Source organism: Papio anubis, chromosome 3 (genome assembly GCF_008728515.1).
Source record: "Papio anubis isolate 15944 chromosome 3, Panubis1.0, whole genome shotgun sequence".
In the NCBI taxonomy this organism is placed as follows: Eukaryota; Metazoa; Chordata; class Mammalia; order Primates; family Cercopithecidae; genus Papio; species Papio anubis.
The window spans coordinates 24,859,198-24,877,044 of record NC_044978.1 but is presented as its reverse complement, the minus strand read 5'-3'; the positions used below and the strand labels follow the sequence as shown (position 1 = coordinate 24,877,044).

At 36.5% G+C, this 17,847-nt stretch overlaps 1 non-coding gene across 1 annotated transcript; it reads left to right on the top strand.

Annotated features, from left to right (window-relative positions):
• The first annotated feature begins 17,506 nt into the window (after positions 1-17,506).
• LOC116274268 lies at positions 17,507-17,612 on the top strand. Its single transcript, XR_004182904.1, has one exon. It is a non-coding gene; the product is annotated as a U6 spliceosomal RNA (small nuclear RNA).
• The last annotated feature ends 235 nt before the right edge of the window (positions 17,613-17,847 follow it).

The window sequence follows — 17,847 nt, the reverse complement described above, 5'->3', positions numbered from 1 at the left end:
GAAGGTTTCGTTAAAATATCAAAACATAACAGACGGTGAGGCTGCAGAGAAAAAGAAACACTTATATACCATTGGTGTAAATTAGTTCAGCCACTGTGTAGAGCAGTTTGGAGATTTCCAAAAAAAGTGAATTGGACTACCCCTTGATTCAGCCATACCACTACTGGGTATATACCCAAAGGAAAATAAATTGTTCTACCAAAAAGACACATGCACGTATATGTTCATTGCAGCACTCTTCACAATAGCAGAGACATGGAATCAACCAAGGTGCCTGTCTACAGAGGACTGGATAAAGAAAATGTGGTACATAAACACCATGGAATATTACACAGCTATGAAACAGAATGAAATCGTGTCTTTTAGGGAAACATGGATGTAGCTGGAAACCATTATCCTAAGCAAACTAACACCAAAACAGAAAACCAAATGCCACATGTTCTCACTTACAACTGTGAGCTAAATATTGGGTACATGTAGTCATAAAAATAAGAATAGTAGACACTGGGAAATACAAAACAGGAGCGGGCAAGGGTTGAAAGACACCACCTATTGAGTACTAAGCTCACTACCTGGGTGATGAGTTCATTCATATTCCAAACCTCAACATGACACATTCTTCCTTTGTAACAAACCTGCACATTTACTTTCTAAAAAGTTGAAAAAATAAATAAAAAGTAAAGCAGGTAATTTAAGTGTAACTTGGAGAATAAAAAAGAAAATACTAAATTTCCATGTCGAAGAAACAAGAGCACAAGGCATTGATATTTACAGACATGGGCTCTATATGGTGTACACTAACCACCAAGTGAAACTTGCGTTGTATTAATCAAAGTATTAACAGTTTCTTTGGTGAATAAAGGGACTTCTATTTATTGAGCTCTGATAAAAAAAAAAAAAAAGTGGGACATTAAAAAGCTGATAGGAAGCTCTTTGCACATGTGTGGGGCATTTTAAATATAGACAATTTGTGGGACACCTAACGTCAGTATCTTCGGGTACTTTTCATAGGCTGGTCAGATTCTCCAAACAAGTAGGGTTGCCAGATGTAGCAAAAAAAATATAAGGATGCCCAATTAAACTATATTTTCAGAAAAACAAAGAGAATTTTTTTAGGGTAAGTGTGATCCAATTATTAAATGGGGACATACTTATACTAAAAAGTATTTATTCTATCTATAAAATTCAAATTTTATTTGGCAACACTATAGACAAGACTTGATTTGAAGTATTCAGTCTCCTTCCTGGAGTGTAGAATACTTAGTGCCAAAATTCATAGAGTGATTCATGCAAAATACTGTGGCTACCATATTTCTTACATAACTTTTCAACTAAATGCCTCAGTTTTTTACATAGTTTCCCACCTTTGGTTTTATTCTCTTTAAAGAATAAATTTCCAGTCTTCTGCTGGCATGGGAGAAACCATTTTGCAATTTAATTTTTCTTCATCAACTTTTCGATTTCATACCTATTTCTAACTCTGTGTTTTCACCTATCATCAGTCCTACCTTCACTCTTGATTCTAGATATACCCGTTACACCCCTTTCTGACAGTTTTGCCTTCTGAGATGGTAGTTGTGTTTCTTCTTGACTTCTTTTGCAACCTGTTTAGGATTCAGGTTACTCAGTCCGTCTGACAGTTATCACTTGTCCAACTATTTTTCAGCTTTATAAATCCCTTCATTTGGGGAAGGAGCAGAGGCAAATATACATCTCCAACTCATCTTCTTTAAGCAAAAGTCAGACCTAGATGTTTTAGTAAGTGACATTCAAGGAGCAGATTATCTTCAGGAATCTCTTCCTGAGACTAAAAAATGAAAGAATTTTTCTCAACTCATTTTATGAGAGAATATAATTTTGATACAAAAAAATCAGAAAGAATACAACAAAAATATTTATGAGAAAATGCATTGTATTTTCTCACAAATATTAGGAAACAAAATCAAGCAACTTATTTTATATTACAGTGTTTGTATTAAAGACTGTAAGTATCTTTAGCAAACTGGATTTATACCAGGAAAATAAGAGATTTTTAACATTAGAAAATCTGTTAATATCATTAACCAAAAGATACAAAGAAAAAAAAAACTGTATAAGACAGAAGAGGCATCTGTTAAATTTTCTATTGCAATTTAAAATATAAACTCATAGAAAACTAGAACTAAAAATAGTAATAACCTGTATTTCTACCAAATATCAAGACCAAACTTTATATTTATCATTAGGAATATTCCAATTCATGTCAAGAATCAAAAAAGGGTGCCTCTAATCAAATTGTGCTGGAAGTTTAACCAGCTCAGTCAGTTAGGAACAAGAAATAAAAGGTATAATTTTCTTTTAAAAAGTATATATAGCTCTATTTACAGATAAAAAGATGATCTACGTAGAAAATCCAAGATAATGTATAAGCAAAGTATTAAAACCACCTAAGACAATAGCATAGTAAATACACAAACATTAACTGCAATTTTATACATTGGCAACACTTTAAAATATAGTTTTTAAACGTAGTATTTAAAAGACAGAAAAGTAGACACCAAGCTAAAATCCAACAAATGATGTTTTAGATTATGAAAAGGAAAATATGTAGTTTTAAATTGGAAACTTGAAAATAACAAATATGTAACTTAGCTGTTAATTAATCTGAAGTTTTAATACAATCGCACTTAAAATCTCAATGGAGTTTGGTAATTTTATTACCAAAATTGCAATTGAAAAGCTGATTCAAAAATTCTCATGTGTCATTAAAAGATTAAGAATAACCATAAAAATTTAAGGATTACAAATGGTATAAATTCACCTTAGCAGATACGAAGACTTATGATAAAGTTGTAAAAATATAAAAAGGGACAAATTGATGCAGAGTGTGAATACCAAACTAAAGGCATGAAACTGATTGCTACGAAAGAGACTCTCTCTTTCTTTCTTTCTTTCTTTCTTTCTTTCTTTCTTTCTTTCTTTCTTTCTTTCTTTCTTTCTTTCTTTCTTTCTTTCTTTCCTTCTTTCCTTCCTTCCTTCCTTCCTTCCTTCCTTCCTTCCTTCCTTCCTTCCTTCCTTCTTTCTCTCTCTCTCTCTCTCTTTCTCTTTCTTTTGAGATGGAATATCACTCTGTCTCCCAGGCTGGAGTGCAGTGGCATGATCTTGGCTCACTGCAACCTCCAGCTCCTGGGTTCAAGCAATCCTCCTACCTCAGCCTCCCAAGTAGGCAGGATTACAGGCACCACCACCACACCCAACTAATTTGTGTATTTTTAGTAGAGATGGGGTTTCACCATGTTGGCCAGGCTTGTCTTGAACTCCTGACCTCAGGTGATCCGCCCGCATCAGCCTCCCACACTGCTGGTATTACAGGCATGAGTCACCGCATCCAGCTGAGACATCATCTTTTGAAGAAGCTTCATAAATTATAGAGGTGTTATTACAAATCCATGGAGGACAAATGGCCTATGCAACACAAGGTGCTGGGACAATTGGGACAATAAAATTAAATCCCTATCTCATAGTACACATAAATTCATTTCAGGTAGACTAAAGACCTAAATGTGAAAAAGCAGCCCTTTAAAATATTTAGCAAAAATACTGAAGAAAATCATTATGATTTCAACATATGAGATGCAAAAAGCACAAACCAACAGTTTGTGCGAAAGCAAAACTTTCAGAAAGGGGTGTAACAGGTATATCTAGAATCAAGAGTGAAGGTAGGACTGATGATAGGGGAAAAACACAGAGTTAAAAATAGGTATGAAATCGAAAAGTTGATGAAGAAAAATTAAATTGCAAAATGGCCTCTCCCATGCCAGCAGAAGACTGGAAATTTATTCTTTAAAAGTTAAATGAACTGATAATTAGGTTTACATTAAAATTATAAATTTCTGCATTTCAGAAGATACTATAATCAAAAATTAGTTATATCTTGGGAAAGAAGATTTCCATAAAAGGATTCATATCTAAAATGTATAAAGAATTACACATTAAGAAAAATAAAATATGTGAAATTAACTTATAATTCGTAGGTGAGTAAGTTCAAATTGGCAATAAAAATCTAAATTATATCATTATTAGGAAAATACAAATTAAAACACAAATAAAACATCCTGTCACACTCATCAGGTTGGATTTTTTAATCTGAAAATACTAAATGCTTTTAAACATGTGGTGGAATAGGAACTCTCATACATAGCATTGAAGGTGGAAGTGAAACTCAGTACAACCATTTTGAAAAATAATTTGATCATATTTTCAAGATGCTCAAGGCTTTGACCCAGAAATTTAACTTCTAGGTATATATGCATAAGGAAATACACGGCAATAATTTTCACTGAAGCACTGGTTTTAAGTGAGAAAGACTGGAAGCAACTTATTCATCAATTGAATAATAAATTGTGGCATTTTCATACAGTAGAATTCTATTTAGCAGCTAAAGTGAATGGACAGTATCACATACATCAACATGGACGATGCTTATAAAGATAATAGAGAATAAAGAATGCAAGTTGAAGAATAATAGGTACAGTTTGATGCCATTATAGAGCCGAAAGACATGCCTAACAAAATATTGTTTATTGATATGTACATATGTAACACAACCGTAAAATTATGTGCACAAATGATAAATACCAAATTCAGAATAGAAGTTTTGTCTGAAGAAGAAAAGAAGGGAAAGGAACACAGATATACATGGGTTTTAATTGTATTTGATACATCTTATTTCTTAAAAAGACTCTGAGGCAAATATGGTAAAATATGAAGGTTGAAAAAGCTATTGTTGAATTTGCATATATTATTTTATAGTTTTCTATATGATTGAAATATTTCATAATACAAAGTAGAAATAAAATAGTCCTCACTAGCCATCAGAGAAATGCAAATCAAAACCACAATGAGATATCATCTCACACCAGTTAGAATGATGATCATTAAAAAGTCAGGAAACAACAGGTGCTGGAGAGGATGTGGAGAAATAGGAACACTTTTACACCGTTAGTGGGACTGTAAACTAGTTCAACCACTGTGGAAGACAGTATGGCGATTCCTCAAGGATCTAGAACTAGAAATACCATTTGACCCAGCAACCCATTACTGGGTATATACCCAAAGGATTATAAATCATGCTGCTATAAAGACACATGCACATGTATGTTTATTGTGGCACTATTCACATTAGCAAAGACTTGGAACCAAACCAAATGTCCATCAATGACAAACTGGATTAAGAAAATGTGGCACATATACACCATGGAATACTATACAGCTATAAAAAACAGTGAGTTCGTGTCCTTTGTAGGGACATGGATGCAGCTGGAAATCATCATTCTAAGCAAACTATCGCAAGAACAGAAAACCAAACACCACATGTTCTCACTCATAGGTGGGAACTGAACAGTGAGAACACTTGGACACAGGAAGGGGAACATCACACACTGGGGCCTGTCATGGGGTGGGGGAAGGGGGGAAGGATAGCATTAGGAGATATACCTAATGTAAATGACGAGTTAATGGGTGGAGCACACCAACATGGCACATGTATACATATGTAACAAACCTGCATGTTGTGCACATGTACCCTAGAACATAAAGTATAATAAATAAATAAATAAATAAATAAATAAAGATTTAGTCCTAAAAATAAGAAGCTTGGAGAGGTGAGTTAAAATATTTGATGTATCACACATCACTGTAAAAACTATTTAAGCTTCTTTCTTCACTTTTTTTCAGTGGGCACCTGTTTCAGGCTTGCCTCTCTAATGAAGAAAATCTGGGTGGTGGAAGCTCTCATTATATTTTTATAATATAGATCAAATTCTGTTGCTGTCACCTGGGCTGGAGTACAGTGGTGTGATCTTGGCTCACTGCAACCTCCGCCTCCCGAGTTCAAGCGATTCTCCTGCCTCAGCCTCCAAAAAATACATGTTTTAAAATTGATAAAAGTGATGTATTGTCTTATGTCCAAATTAGTAAGCTGAAACAGCACTTTGATGAATAGCAGGCCATAAAAACACTTCTAAAGAGTATTATGAAGCATTACAGATGTTTTTATTTGGACTAGTTTCTCATTTTCTAAATAGATTTATTTGATAGCTTTTCTCATTTAATAAAAGGATGAGTTAGAAAAATATGAACAGATTGTGATAACCAAAAATAAATGAACTTGACCACTTGGAAGAGGAGCAATTGCCAATGGACTAGAAAGTAATGTAGGAGAACTTTGGCATGCACAATTTATGTATGAATAAAAAATAAAATTTTTGACATTTAAGTTTTGAACAAGCTGCCTAGATGTGAATTTTGGAAAAAATAACATTTTAATTTTCTAAAAAATAATGTTTTACTCTAATATGTACTCAACTATGTTTTACCTAATAATTTAAAATATTCTGTTTCTTCCTCTCTCTCTCTCTGGCTGTCCTTTCTTTCTTCATTTTAAACATTCAAAAGTAATATCCTGATGAGGCTGACTATGATGTAGACTATCATTCTTACTATTTTGATTCCATATTACTCCTAAAAAGGAAAAAAATTAATCTCTTGATTGAATATCTTTATTATAACGAATGCCTTTTTAGAAGATTCTATTTTCATTCCAGCTATTTTTCATTACCTTTGTAATCTTAAGCAAATTTCTTAACATCTCTAAGACTCAGATGCCTCATCTATAGGAAGAAAATAATTCAAGAATATTGCGATAATTAAAATGAAACAATGCATCTGACAATGTGTTAAAACTATTAATTTTATAAACTATGCAAAACAAGATATTTTTCATATACATTTCACACATTATCATTTCCCCATTGGAATTTTCTGGCATCAGGTGTCAGAGCTCTAGGCAATTGAGTTTTTATTTTTCATTCATTTATTTGGCATCATGTGGAAACATCCAAACAGCCATAAACCAACTAAGCATCTAAATCCTCTAAAAGCTGGTTTTACTCTCTTTGTATGATAGTTAAAGAAACATGGGCACAGAGAAGTAAGGGAGAAACCCAAGGACAAACCAACAGCTTTCTATAACAGCAAGATTTAAGACTCAGGTGTTCCCAATCCCTCCTACTGGTAAGCTTTTTACTATTTCACACGGGCTTTCTTTTCATAAGATGGAGGGGAAGCCAGTGCTTATTGACATAGTGACTTAGTGATTTAGTAGTGATTATGTGACCTACTGACATAGTGACTTAGTGATTATGTGGGTTTTTCCAAACAACAAACATCTGTTGCGTACTTTCTGTGATAGGCAATGAGAATTTAAAGACGGATAGAGCATAACTGTTGCCCCCAAGCAACAATGTAATAAAGAAACAAATATATATAAAGAGAACTGCAAAAGACTGCAAATAATGTACTTTAACAGAAGTGTGTGCAAAAGGTTTGGTGATGATTCTTTAAAAGGGACCAGAGAAGTCATAGCCAGGGTTGATTTCCAAAAAGGAAGATATTTGACTGATTTTGATGAGAAAGAGTATGGGGTGTGTGTGTGTGTGTGTGTGTGTGTGTGTATGTGTGTCTGCACATGTGTGTATGTGGGGAGGTTAGAAAAATCTGATAGAAATGACTGAAAGAGATCAACTCAAATGAAAAAGGATACATACACCGAAGTATTGAGGAATAAAAAAAATGGTGTAGGCCAGGTGTGGTGGCTCATGCCTATAATCCCAGCTCTTTGAGAGGCTGAGGCTGGAGGATCACTTGAGCACAGAAGTGTGAGAACAGCCTGGGCAACATGGAGAGATCCTATCTCAAAAAAAAAAAAAAAAAAAAATGAGTACATTGTGGTGGCACATGGCTGTGGTCCCAGCTACTTGGAGGCTGAGATGGGAGGTTTGCTTGGGCCTGGGAGGTTGAGGCTGCAGTGAGACGTGATCCTGTCACCGCACTCCAGCATGGGTGACAGAACGGCACCCTGTCTCAAACAAAAACAAAAACAATCCCTTGGTGTGTCTGTGAAATGGCAGGCAGTTTAGGTGTCCTGTTTCAAAGTATAGAGAGTGTGTGGGAGGGGTCAGCAGGTGAGGAGTTTCAAAAACAGAAGAGCTAGAGGGAGGTCAGAACAGCTGAGCAGACCTGAGTTAGCATATGGGGTATCAAGTCAAAGCCAGTGCACAATGTGGAGGTCAAACAATAAAAACCAATGGGAAGCTATTAATGGGTTCAATGGAGGCAGACTGGCCTCCCTTAAGGTTTTTGTTTTTTGTTTTTTGTTTTTTGTTTTTAATTTTGAAAAAATCACCCTGGAATAGAATGGAGGAAGAATTATAGGGGTGAAAACTAGAGCGGGAGGGCAAGTTAAGAGAATATTGAGAAACAATGGGGGTTTCTGAAGCAGGAGCAACGAACATGGGAGAATGGATGGCAAAAAGAACAAGGCAGGTATTGATACACCCATGCTGTAGGTAAACAAATTGAAGCCCTAAAAATGTAATTAGCCCATGATCACACATTGGTCTCTATTGACTTCAAAGTCAAGATGGGCTTCCAGCTGTATTCCTTGGGCGGGACCACATTCACCTAGAGCAGGAGGACCACTGTCCTAGTCACCCAATGGCATTTAGCAGCTTGGAAGGTGTGCTCAGAGACAGCGCAGTCTCAAAGAGGCACCAGTGCACCTGTGTCCTGGGTTCTTTTCCTGAAGTCTTTATTCAGACATTTTACTTTAGCAATATTGTTTTCTCTTTTGACAAAACTGCTATATGAGCACATTTTGTCTTCTTTTTGGAAATGCTATTACTAATGATCAAGTAATATCTGAGCCAATCTGAGTCCCTAAGAGGAGAAAAGAAAATGTACTTTCCAAAACCTATTAATACAACCTGCCTTTATATTTGGTTGGGCTAGCTGATTCTGAGAACTTCGTTTGTCTAGGCTGTCTCCCTTTTTTTTTCTTCCTTCTCTTCTCTTTTGTATTCTTCTCTTCTGTACTCTTCTCTTCTTCTTTTTGAGACAGGGTTTCACTCTGTTGCCCAGGCTGCAGTGCAGTGGTACAATCCCAGTTCACTGTAGCCTCTACCTCCTAGACTCAGATGATCCTCCTGCCTCAGCCTCCCTAGTAGGTGGGCCTACAGGTATGTGCCACCACTCCTGGCTAACTTTTTGTATTTTTTTTGTAGAGACAGGGTTTCGCCATGTTGACCAGGCTGATCTAGATCGTTTTTTTCTTTCTTTCTCTTTCTTTCACTCTTTTTGCTTTACTTACAGAATGGCAGTCGGAAGTGATCTGTAAACATTATACAGTTAGAAAAAACATTAATATAAATTTTGGTAAAACCAAAGTCTTGGTTAGCATCTGGATTTTTAAAAATTTTCATGTAAGTAAAATTTGATTTACTGTTTAATATACCTAATATCTGATTCTGGGGGGAAACCAAAACTACAACTTTTTTTCAAAATCATACAATTTGGATTGCTTAATTCAAATAATGAGATGTTTTGATCTTGGCAGACTTGAGGGGGAACAATTTTAGGAAAGACAACCTTGGTAAAAGAGGTGAAAATTATTGCAGATCTTGGTTTTCATGATGACATAGAATAAAACCAACAGACTGCTTTTGTTTACAATTACTCTTAGTGATTTCTTGTCTATGGAACAAATAAAGTCATGTTTATATGGGTGCCCTCAAATATAGGGTGTGTCTGATTCTCTATAGACCTTGTAGTTCAGTTGCTTTGAACAGTAAAGAAGGAATTTAAGAAATACTTTAAAAAATGAGTCAGAGGTTCCAAGTTGATTCAAGATAAATTTGACTAAAATTCTCAGTGTTCTCATCTATAAATAAATAAATAAATAATACCTATCTGTATTAGTCAGAGTCTTCCAGAACCAAGAAGGGGTATGTGATATAGTCATAGAGTGTGAGAGTGTGAGAGAGAAAAAGAGAGAGCACAAATTTATTTTAAGGAATTCGCTTCTGTGATTGTGGAGGTTTGGAGTCCCAAAGCCAATGATGTAGGCTGGTAAGCTGGAGAAAAAGGGAAGAGTTGCTCTTTGAATGCGAAGGCAGTCTGTTGGCAGAATTCCTTTTTGCTTGGGGAACGTCAATCTTTTTCTACTAAGACCTTCAACAGCGATTGATTGAATGAGGTTCACCATATTATGGAGGGTAATCTGTTTTACTCAAAGTCGAACAATTTAAATGTTAATCTCAGCCAAAACACCCTTATAGAAACATCCAGAATAATGTTGGACCAAATATCTGGACACTATGGCCAAGTTGGCATATAAAATTAACCATAATACCATCTCAAAAGAATGTCCTGAGAATTAAATGATTTAATATATGCAAACCACTTAGGACATTTTCTGGCACAAAATATTCATTAAATGTTAACTCTTGTTGTTGTTATTCGAGCAACTACTGTGGTGTTGAAAAAAATAACTACTATTTTGTAGCTTGCATTAGAAATACTTCTACTGTTCAAATAATAGGAGACATTTTGAGTGATCACGAAAAACAGCAAACATGATGTAGAAAAGAGCTTTTTACATTGTTAGATGTTCTCATTCAAATTGAAACTTTGTGTGGAGAAATACATTTATGTATCTATACCAATGCAAGTACACTGAAAAACATTTATTTTACATTGCTTTCCTTGGCACTTCTAGAGATACAACTCTTTCCTTTTCAATGGTTAGAAAAAGGTCAGTTCTTCAAATCTGATCAGGAAAAGTGGCTTGCTTCCTGTTAAAGAGAAGTTTGTTCTTTATCTTTCTCTCTCCTTTTCTCCTTTGTGACTGCTGGGAAATCAGGATAAAATAAAGGCCTATCTCATAAAACCTTAGGCAGCAGCATGGTTGCATTATTCACACTTAGTTTAAATGGAGAAGTTCATTGCAACCAGCAAAGTTATGAAATATATGCAGTTCCCAGGTGGACTTGGCTTTCCACCAAATAAATCATTCATGAATGTGCAAGGTTATAGCCTTGCTTTCCCGCTCTGCACCTATTTCATTGCGGGATTCTTAACCAGCTGGCTTTTGCTACTCGCACACTGATCTAACAGCTGAAGCTCAAAGTTCAGAGAGCAGCAGTCTGCCCCTCTGACAGTGTAGTGTTCTCCCTTTCTTCATTAATTGTGGATTTTCTCAAAGCTTGTTTTTTTAAAAATCATAATTTGTAAGAAATTCTGTGATTCCTGAATAAATCCTTCCCCCAAAACAATACTGACTTCCCATTTATTTCAAAATAGTCTGAAATTACTATCTTTGATTATCAATATCCTCGGCTCTCTTTCCCGCCCTTCCCCCGTCCCCCTAGCCAAGACTTTGAACTGCTTTCTTTCCCTGTGAGTCCTTTGGGAGTTTGTTACAGGTATAGGAAGTTTTGCATGTTAAGGTATGAAACAGCTGTATTCTGCTGCTTCTCTTTTGTCCCATGTTCTTTGTTTCTCAGCCTCATTGATATGATTAATCTTATGAAGGGTTCTGCTCACATTGCAGCTGTAGTCAGCCTGGTAGGTAGTGGTGTAACCTACCCACTGAGCCTGCTGGAGTTGGGGGTGGAGTAGCTGATGTAGTGAGTACCAGCCTTGGATAAATTCAGAAAAGGAAGTGAGAGTATCTTGGGTGCCCATACCCCCAACCCTTGATGCTGTGCTTCTCTCTTGTTCATCCCCACAACCAATGCTCTTCCACTGCTGTAAGACCTTTCTGCCTCTGAGGAGCTAATTCTCATTCTGGAGGATCTCATGTTACCTCTTAATTTCCATTGTGTATGAGGGTTATTTGAAGAGAGCAATATTTAACCCAAAGAAACACAAGTTGTGGAACATCCAGCCTCCAGAGATGGATAGTGTGCCTTTTAAACCACATCATGGAAATAATTATGTACTCTATTTGTCTGGGAGTCTTTAAAGAAAGTCTCACTATGAAGCAGATAGTGCTGAATCCCCGATAAGCACACTGAATGTAATCCTGGTTTCCTACCCCAATTCCCAATTCCTGGACTGGTATATCCATCCTCCAGTTGCTTACAGTGTTGACTGGTAAGGACTCATGGTTATGAGCAGTACCCATCTCTGGAGATTTCTTATTCACCAGTGGGAGCCACTTAGCTTAAACATTCTTGGATGATTATTCCTGGCTCAGGAGCAGCCCACAACCATAGCCAAAGGCTGATATGCAGAACAAAATTCCAGCTGCCTCACTTACAGCTGGAATGTCTATGGGCTACCATTCCGGCCCCAGAACTCCTCACGGGCTCAGCCTGAAGCTAGTGTCTAGCTGAACTTGCATCTTTGTCTCGCTTCTTCCCAGACCCCTACTCTGCTTCCTTCACTTCCTTACAGGTTCTTCCTAGAAGAACTGTCTTGAAACCACTTGCACAAGAGTACATTCTTAGTCTCAGCTTCTAGGGCACGTAAGATCCTGAGCTAAGCTTAGGGAACTGGCAAAGCAGCAGACCTAAAAGAGGGGATGGGAAAGTTTTTGCAAAATTTGATATTTCAAATCAAGAAAAAATAGCATTTAAGCATTGATCATGGAGAAAAATTAGAATTTTTCTTTTTTAGAGGTTCCCATTGTTTTTATATTTTAAATGGCTTCAGGCAGGGCACCTAATCTCTGGAGTGCTTCGTTACACTACATGTCTTAATCAAGCATTGTTAGCTGAAAAGGGTATTTATTGCATACGTCAATTTGTTTGCCATTTATTTAAAGATGTATGCATCTGTGAATACATGGATGAAAAAACAAATATAAATCACAAAGTTTACAAATTTAACCATGCAAATCTCATAACTACAAATGAATCTTCCCAAAGAAGTGATTTGATAAATCGTTGCTAGGTGACAATTCTTTGTCTACTGAAGGCATCCTGCACTTGACCGCTCTAAGAGCAAACTATAGTACAGGGAGGGAGCTGAGGGAGACTGTCATATTTTCTACATATTAAAGGAGGTCAGGCTACTTCTAGGATCCAGTCAGAACCATGAGCTTATTTTACTGGGCATCCTTTCTTGAAACCTATATTAGAGGCAGAGAAAACCCAAAACCTTGGCAGCAGGCTTCTGATTAAGTATAGAACTGTTCACATTTAGGTAACACTCTTACTTGGGTCATATCTCTTCCATTTTTTATAACCCAGAGTCATACCTGTCTATGCTCACATCTCATGTTTTAGGCAGCTATTTGCCGATGCAAGGCACACTCTAGCCGTAAAAGTGACATCTTCCTTGTTCTCATTCTGCATCTTCTATGATGCCGCACTAATCTCTGCTCCTCCTCCATTCGTTCCTCTCCCCTGTCTCCTCACAGGAACTTCTATGGATGGATAATCCATTTGGGTATATCCAAGGATAAGTGGCCAGCAATGGCTCATTCTCCACCATCCAAATGCCTCACAATATTGTGATCCTAGGCAATGTCCTCAATGTATCCCTTAAAATAGAATAAAATAAACAGAACTCAAGAGAAGCCACCATACAAGCAGGAGGCTTTCTACTGCCAAGATTCCAAATAGATTAAGCCTATAAATTCTGCCACCTTTGCTCCAGGTACTGTGAGCTCCCAATGGGATGAAAGGTGAGATGCTTTCTTGAACTGCTCAATGGACCTCATCCCATCAACTGATGTTTATTAGGGGAACACTAGCTTTAACAATGCCCTCTGTTCATGTAGCAATTACTAGAGCTCTAGAATCAGGGTTAAAATTCTTTTCCTGTTGTAACTATATCTACTGCTAGCTATCATTTATTGCACACATACTATGTGACAGGCACAATGCCAGATAATTTTAGAGCCATAATTTTTCATCTTTATCGTAGCTTGCAGAGGTAGGTATTATCCATTCTGCAAATGAAGGAATTGTAGTTTAAAAAGGGTAAGATATTAAGTGCCAAATCTGCATATAATCCTATATGGATCTGTCTTCCAAGTCTTTACCCTATTACCCGCCTTTTTATTGTCTTCTAACTTCTCACTAGTCAGCTTAACAACTATCCATTTGCATAGCCCCCTCTACTAGTTATCTATTGCTGCATAACAACCTTAGTGGCTTCAAACATTTATTATCTCACAGTTTCCGCTGGTCAGGAGACTTGCTATGGCTTATCTGGCACCATTGCTCAGTCTTAAAATCTGCAATCAGCATGTCAGCTGGCCTTTGTTCCTTTCTGGAGCTTGGCGTCCTCTTCCAAGCTGCAGGAAAAGCTAATTTCCTTGCACCTGTAGGGCTGACAGCCCCAGCTTTTTACCAGCTGTTGGCTGAAAGTTGCTCTCATCTCCAAAAGGACTTCACATGGCCCTTTTCATAGGTGTTCACAACATGGCTATTGGCTTCTCAAAGGGCAGCAGGAGTCTCCCCCTCTCCAATGTGCTATGATGGAGTTTTATGTAATGTCACCTAAGCAAAGGCATGACATTTTACCACCTTTGCTATATCCTATTTGTTAGAAGCAAGTCACAGAGTCACAGGTCCCACCTACACTCAAGGGGAGGGAGTCATTCAGGGGCCTGAATTATTGTGAGTCACTTTAGGGTGTTTCTGCCATATTCCCTTGGCAAAGACCTCACAGAGCTGCGGATGATTCCCACTGCAGCTGTGAGTTCCAGCGGCCATTTTCCTCCCCCATCTATAAAGTGGGGAAGTTGTCATTCGTCTGCTTTGCTGGGGCAGGGTGACAATTTGGCCATAAAATGCTTTGATGCCCAGAATGAAAGGCTCTTTATAAAGCCAAAGTATGTTTTTTCCCCAAAGAGAAAAACATAGAAAGAAGTCATCTGTTGCTAGGGAAACCACAACCTTTCACTATGCTTATTTAGAAAAAAAGACATATTCAAGACTCTTCACTGTAGGAACAGAGATTGTGCTTTATGTTGGTAAGAATAAACAAAGAAGAAAAATATCATTCTTCTCAAATGAAAAAAAAAATCTATTATCTTGTGTCTTGCTAAAAATATTGTATTCTCCACAGTTCAATTTGAAATTCACAGTCTCCCCCACCCCTGCCGTTTTCATCGTGCTTCGTATGAAACTCCCTTTGAAGTCAGCAGAACCTTTGGGTCTGAACAAAACATGAGAAGCTGAAGGAAGACTGGGCAAACTAGCAAAAACCTATGCCAATATGGCATGGTTAAGAGGCTATGGGATCTCTCCCTTCTGTCCACATTGCGCCTGGGCACTAAGTCAAGAAAGAGTTTCAGAAGATTTTTTTTTTCATACTCACACTTAGTACATCACCAGACTCCTTGTACTATTGCTTAAATGATCACATTTTTTTTTACAGATACTGTGGTTCAATTCTTAGTTTTAAAAAGGCAGTTCTATTTTCTGGTGTCAGAAATTTTAGCTAAAATGGGTTGATACAGTTTGACTCTAAAGACCACCTTCGCAGGCCCTTTAGTTCCAAGTCTTTTTCTTTGTCACACAGTAGGATGCTTTCTCTTCAAGTGCCCTGGTGAGCAGGTCACTGAGCATAGGCTTCCAATCTGCTTGGCCAAACCACCACCATCTCTCGAGGAAATTCTGTTTAGAATCTCTTCAGGGATATTTTGTTTATGAAAGTGTGGAGGAGACACAGGATGAAAGGAGGAGTTAAGAAAACTTGAATTTTCTGACCTGCAGAAATACTGTTAACAGTGATGTTTGAATGGGGACATGAATCCTGTTTAGCCTCCTGAAAACCTGCTGGAACTGTGGAGGGCATCACTTCAAGTCAAAAACTGAAAAGATATCTGGAAATTGAGGACAATGTTATTGTGGGTTGGCTTTTGTGAATAGTCTACATACCACTGATTCTTCTGCTCTTAGTTGTTGTTGGATAAATACCCAAAGTGGATTCTTTTCTCCCTAAGTAAGAAGCTATTCCAGGTTGTTTCCACCCACTCCTTCAAAAGGCCCATGATCAGGAAGGAGCTGGGGAGACAGGCATGGACTCACGAATCCAAGTCATCCAAAACCCATCTGCTGAGCAACCAGTTCATTGTAGAGAGTTAGCATTCAATGTGAGCTATAGATTATTAACTAATAAAAGGATCATTATTATAGTTATTCTAAGTGTCTCAGATATCCTTTTCACATATATATATTTCACAAATATATATTTCACAAATATATGTACGTGCATATATATTTCACAAATATATATACGTGCATATATATTTCACAAATATATATGTGTGTATATATATGTTTGCTCTGTAAGTCTGGATGGGACAATATTTTATTCATTATTGTGGTGCTTACATTAAAGCTTGTTAATTCAAGCTGTTAAGCTCCCCGAGGAAAAAGTCTCAAATGATTGCAGTTACATTTAAAACTGATCTTATGCTGAGAATCGCATACAAATAAACATCAGTAAAAATGCATTTTTTATTTCAAGATAAAAGTCAACGTGTAATATTAAAAACAGTGGTTTGCATCACTATTTTGTCATAGCCATGTGTGTTACACCAAGAAAAGACTGTACTAATTAGATTTCTAATTATCATTCAACTTGAACAGAAAAACAAGATTTAAATTTATAACTTTCTATAGGAAAAAAGCCACTTTAAACTCTGAATTTCCCTGCCAAGGAAATTTTACATGGGGTCATATGCATGAATTATGGGAGACTCTGCAGAAAATTTTATCTAGGGAATATAAAAAGGATAAAGATTTTTAAAAATGTGAAAATGTCACTATACTCCAATTATACCATACTAATTTTCTATATTATTATACTAATAACTTAGGAATCAAATATTTTGGTTAGAAGCAAGGAGTGAAAATGCTAATATTCTTCTAATTATAAGTTATGGGCAGCATAATTTGTAGCTAATAGCACCGGACACTTTTGTTGGTATTCAGTAGTAAAAGAAAAATATTAAAACCACTCAGTTTGACATAGTTGCATACCAATAAGGCATAGCTGTTTTTAAGCTCTTCTTCAGAAGTGAACCTGACAAGCTACTCAAGAAATATCTACCACGTTCTCTGCCTTATAGGTTTTCATGTTGCTGGGAGATAAAAGTCATCAAAAGGTAAATGAAATGGGCAGGGAGAACAAGAATAATTGGAAACACTTAACTGTGGTTAGCCTGTTCTGCCTGAATGTAACAGTATAGTGGCTTGCAGTGGTAAATTGACCCAAGAAACTTATTAGAGACTATCAGCTCACTATTTTAGATAGATTCACAGCCTATGTTACACTTGGGAGAAGTGATTTCATAAACTAGAAAAGACAATTACAGATTTTTTAAAATTTTCTCAGTTTGAGAAAAATATATCTTTAAACCAAAATAAGTTTAATGCTAGTTTACACAGAAGTATATTTCTTCTTTTCAAAAATGGTGGGCAGTTGAAACAATCATTAGATTATTAGGAAATCATTTAATTACCTTGAAGCAGGTATCAAGCCATTGGCATGAGCTGCAGATTTAGCTGTTCTAAGACATAGAAATAAGATTCATCAATCAAGGTTCTTAGCCAGCCTATTCTAATGGTTAATAATAATGCCTATTCCCGATCTCCTCCACACTGCTGCCTATGCAGTTGCCTTGAAAATATTTTCAATAGAAATGAACAATTAAAATGGTGGAGTCTTCACTTCCGCAGCACTTACACTAAAACTGAAACATACAGAGAAGATTAGGATGGTCCCTGGGCAAGGATGACATGCGCATTTGTGAAGTGTTCTATAATTTTAACAAATTGTTTGTGACACAGAGGATAAATGCTTTAGGTGATGGATACTCCATTCATCCTGATGTGATGATTAAACATGCTTGTATCAAACTATCCCATATACCCCATAAGTATATATACTATGTATGCATAAAATTAAAAATTAATTAAATGGTGGAGAAGTTTCTAATATCAGATTAGAGACTACTAATCTTTTTCATTGGCCTGATAATTTTATATGATCAGTCATTAACCA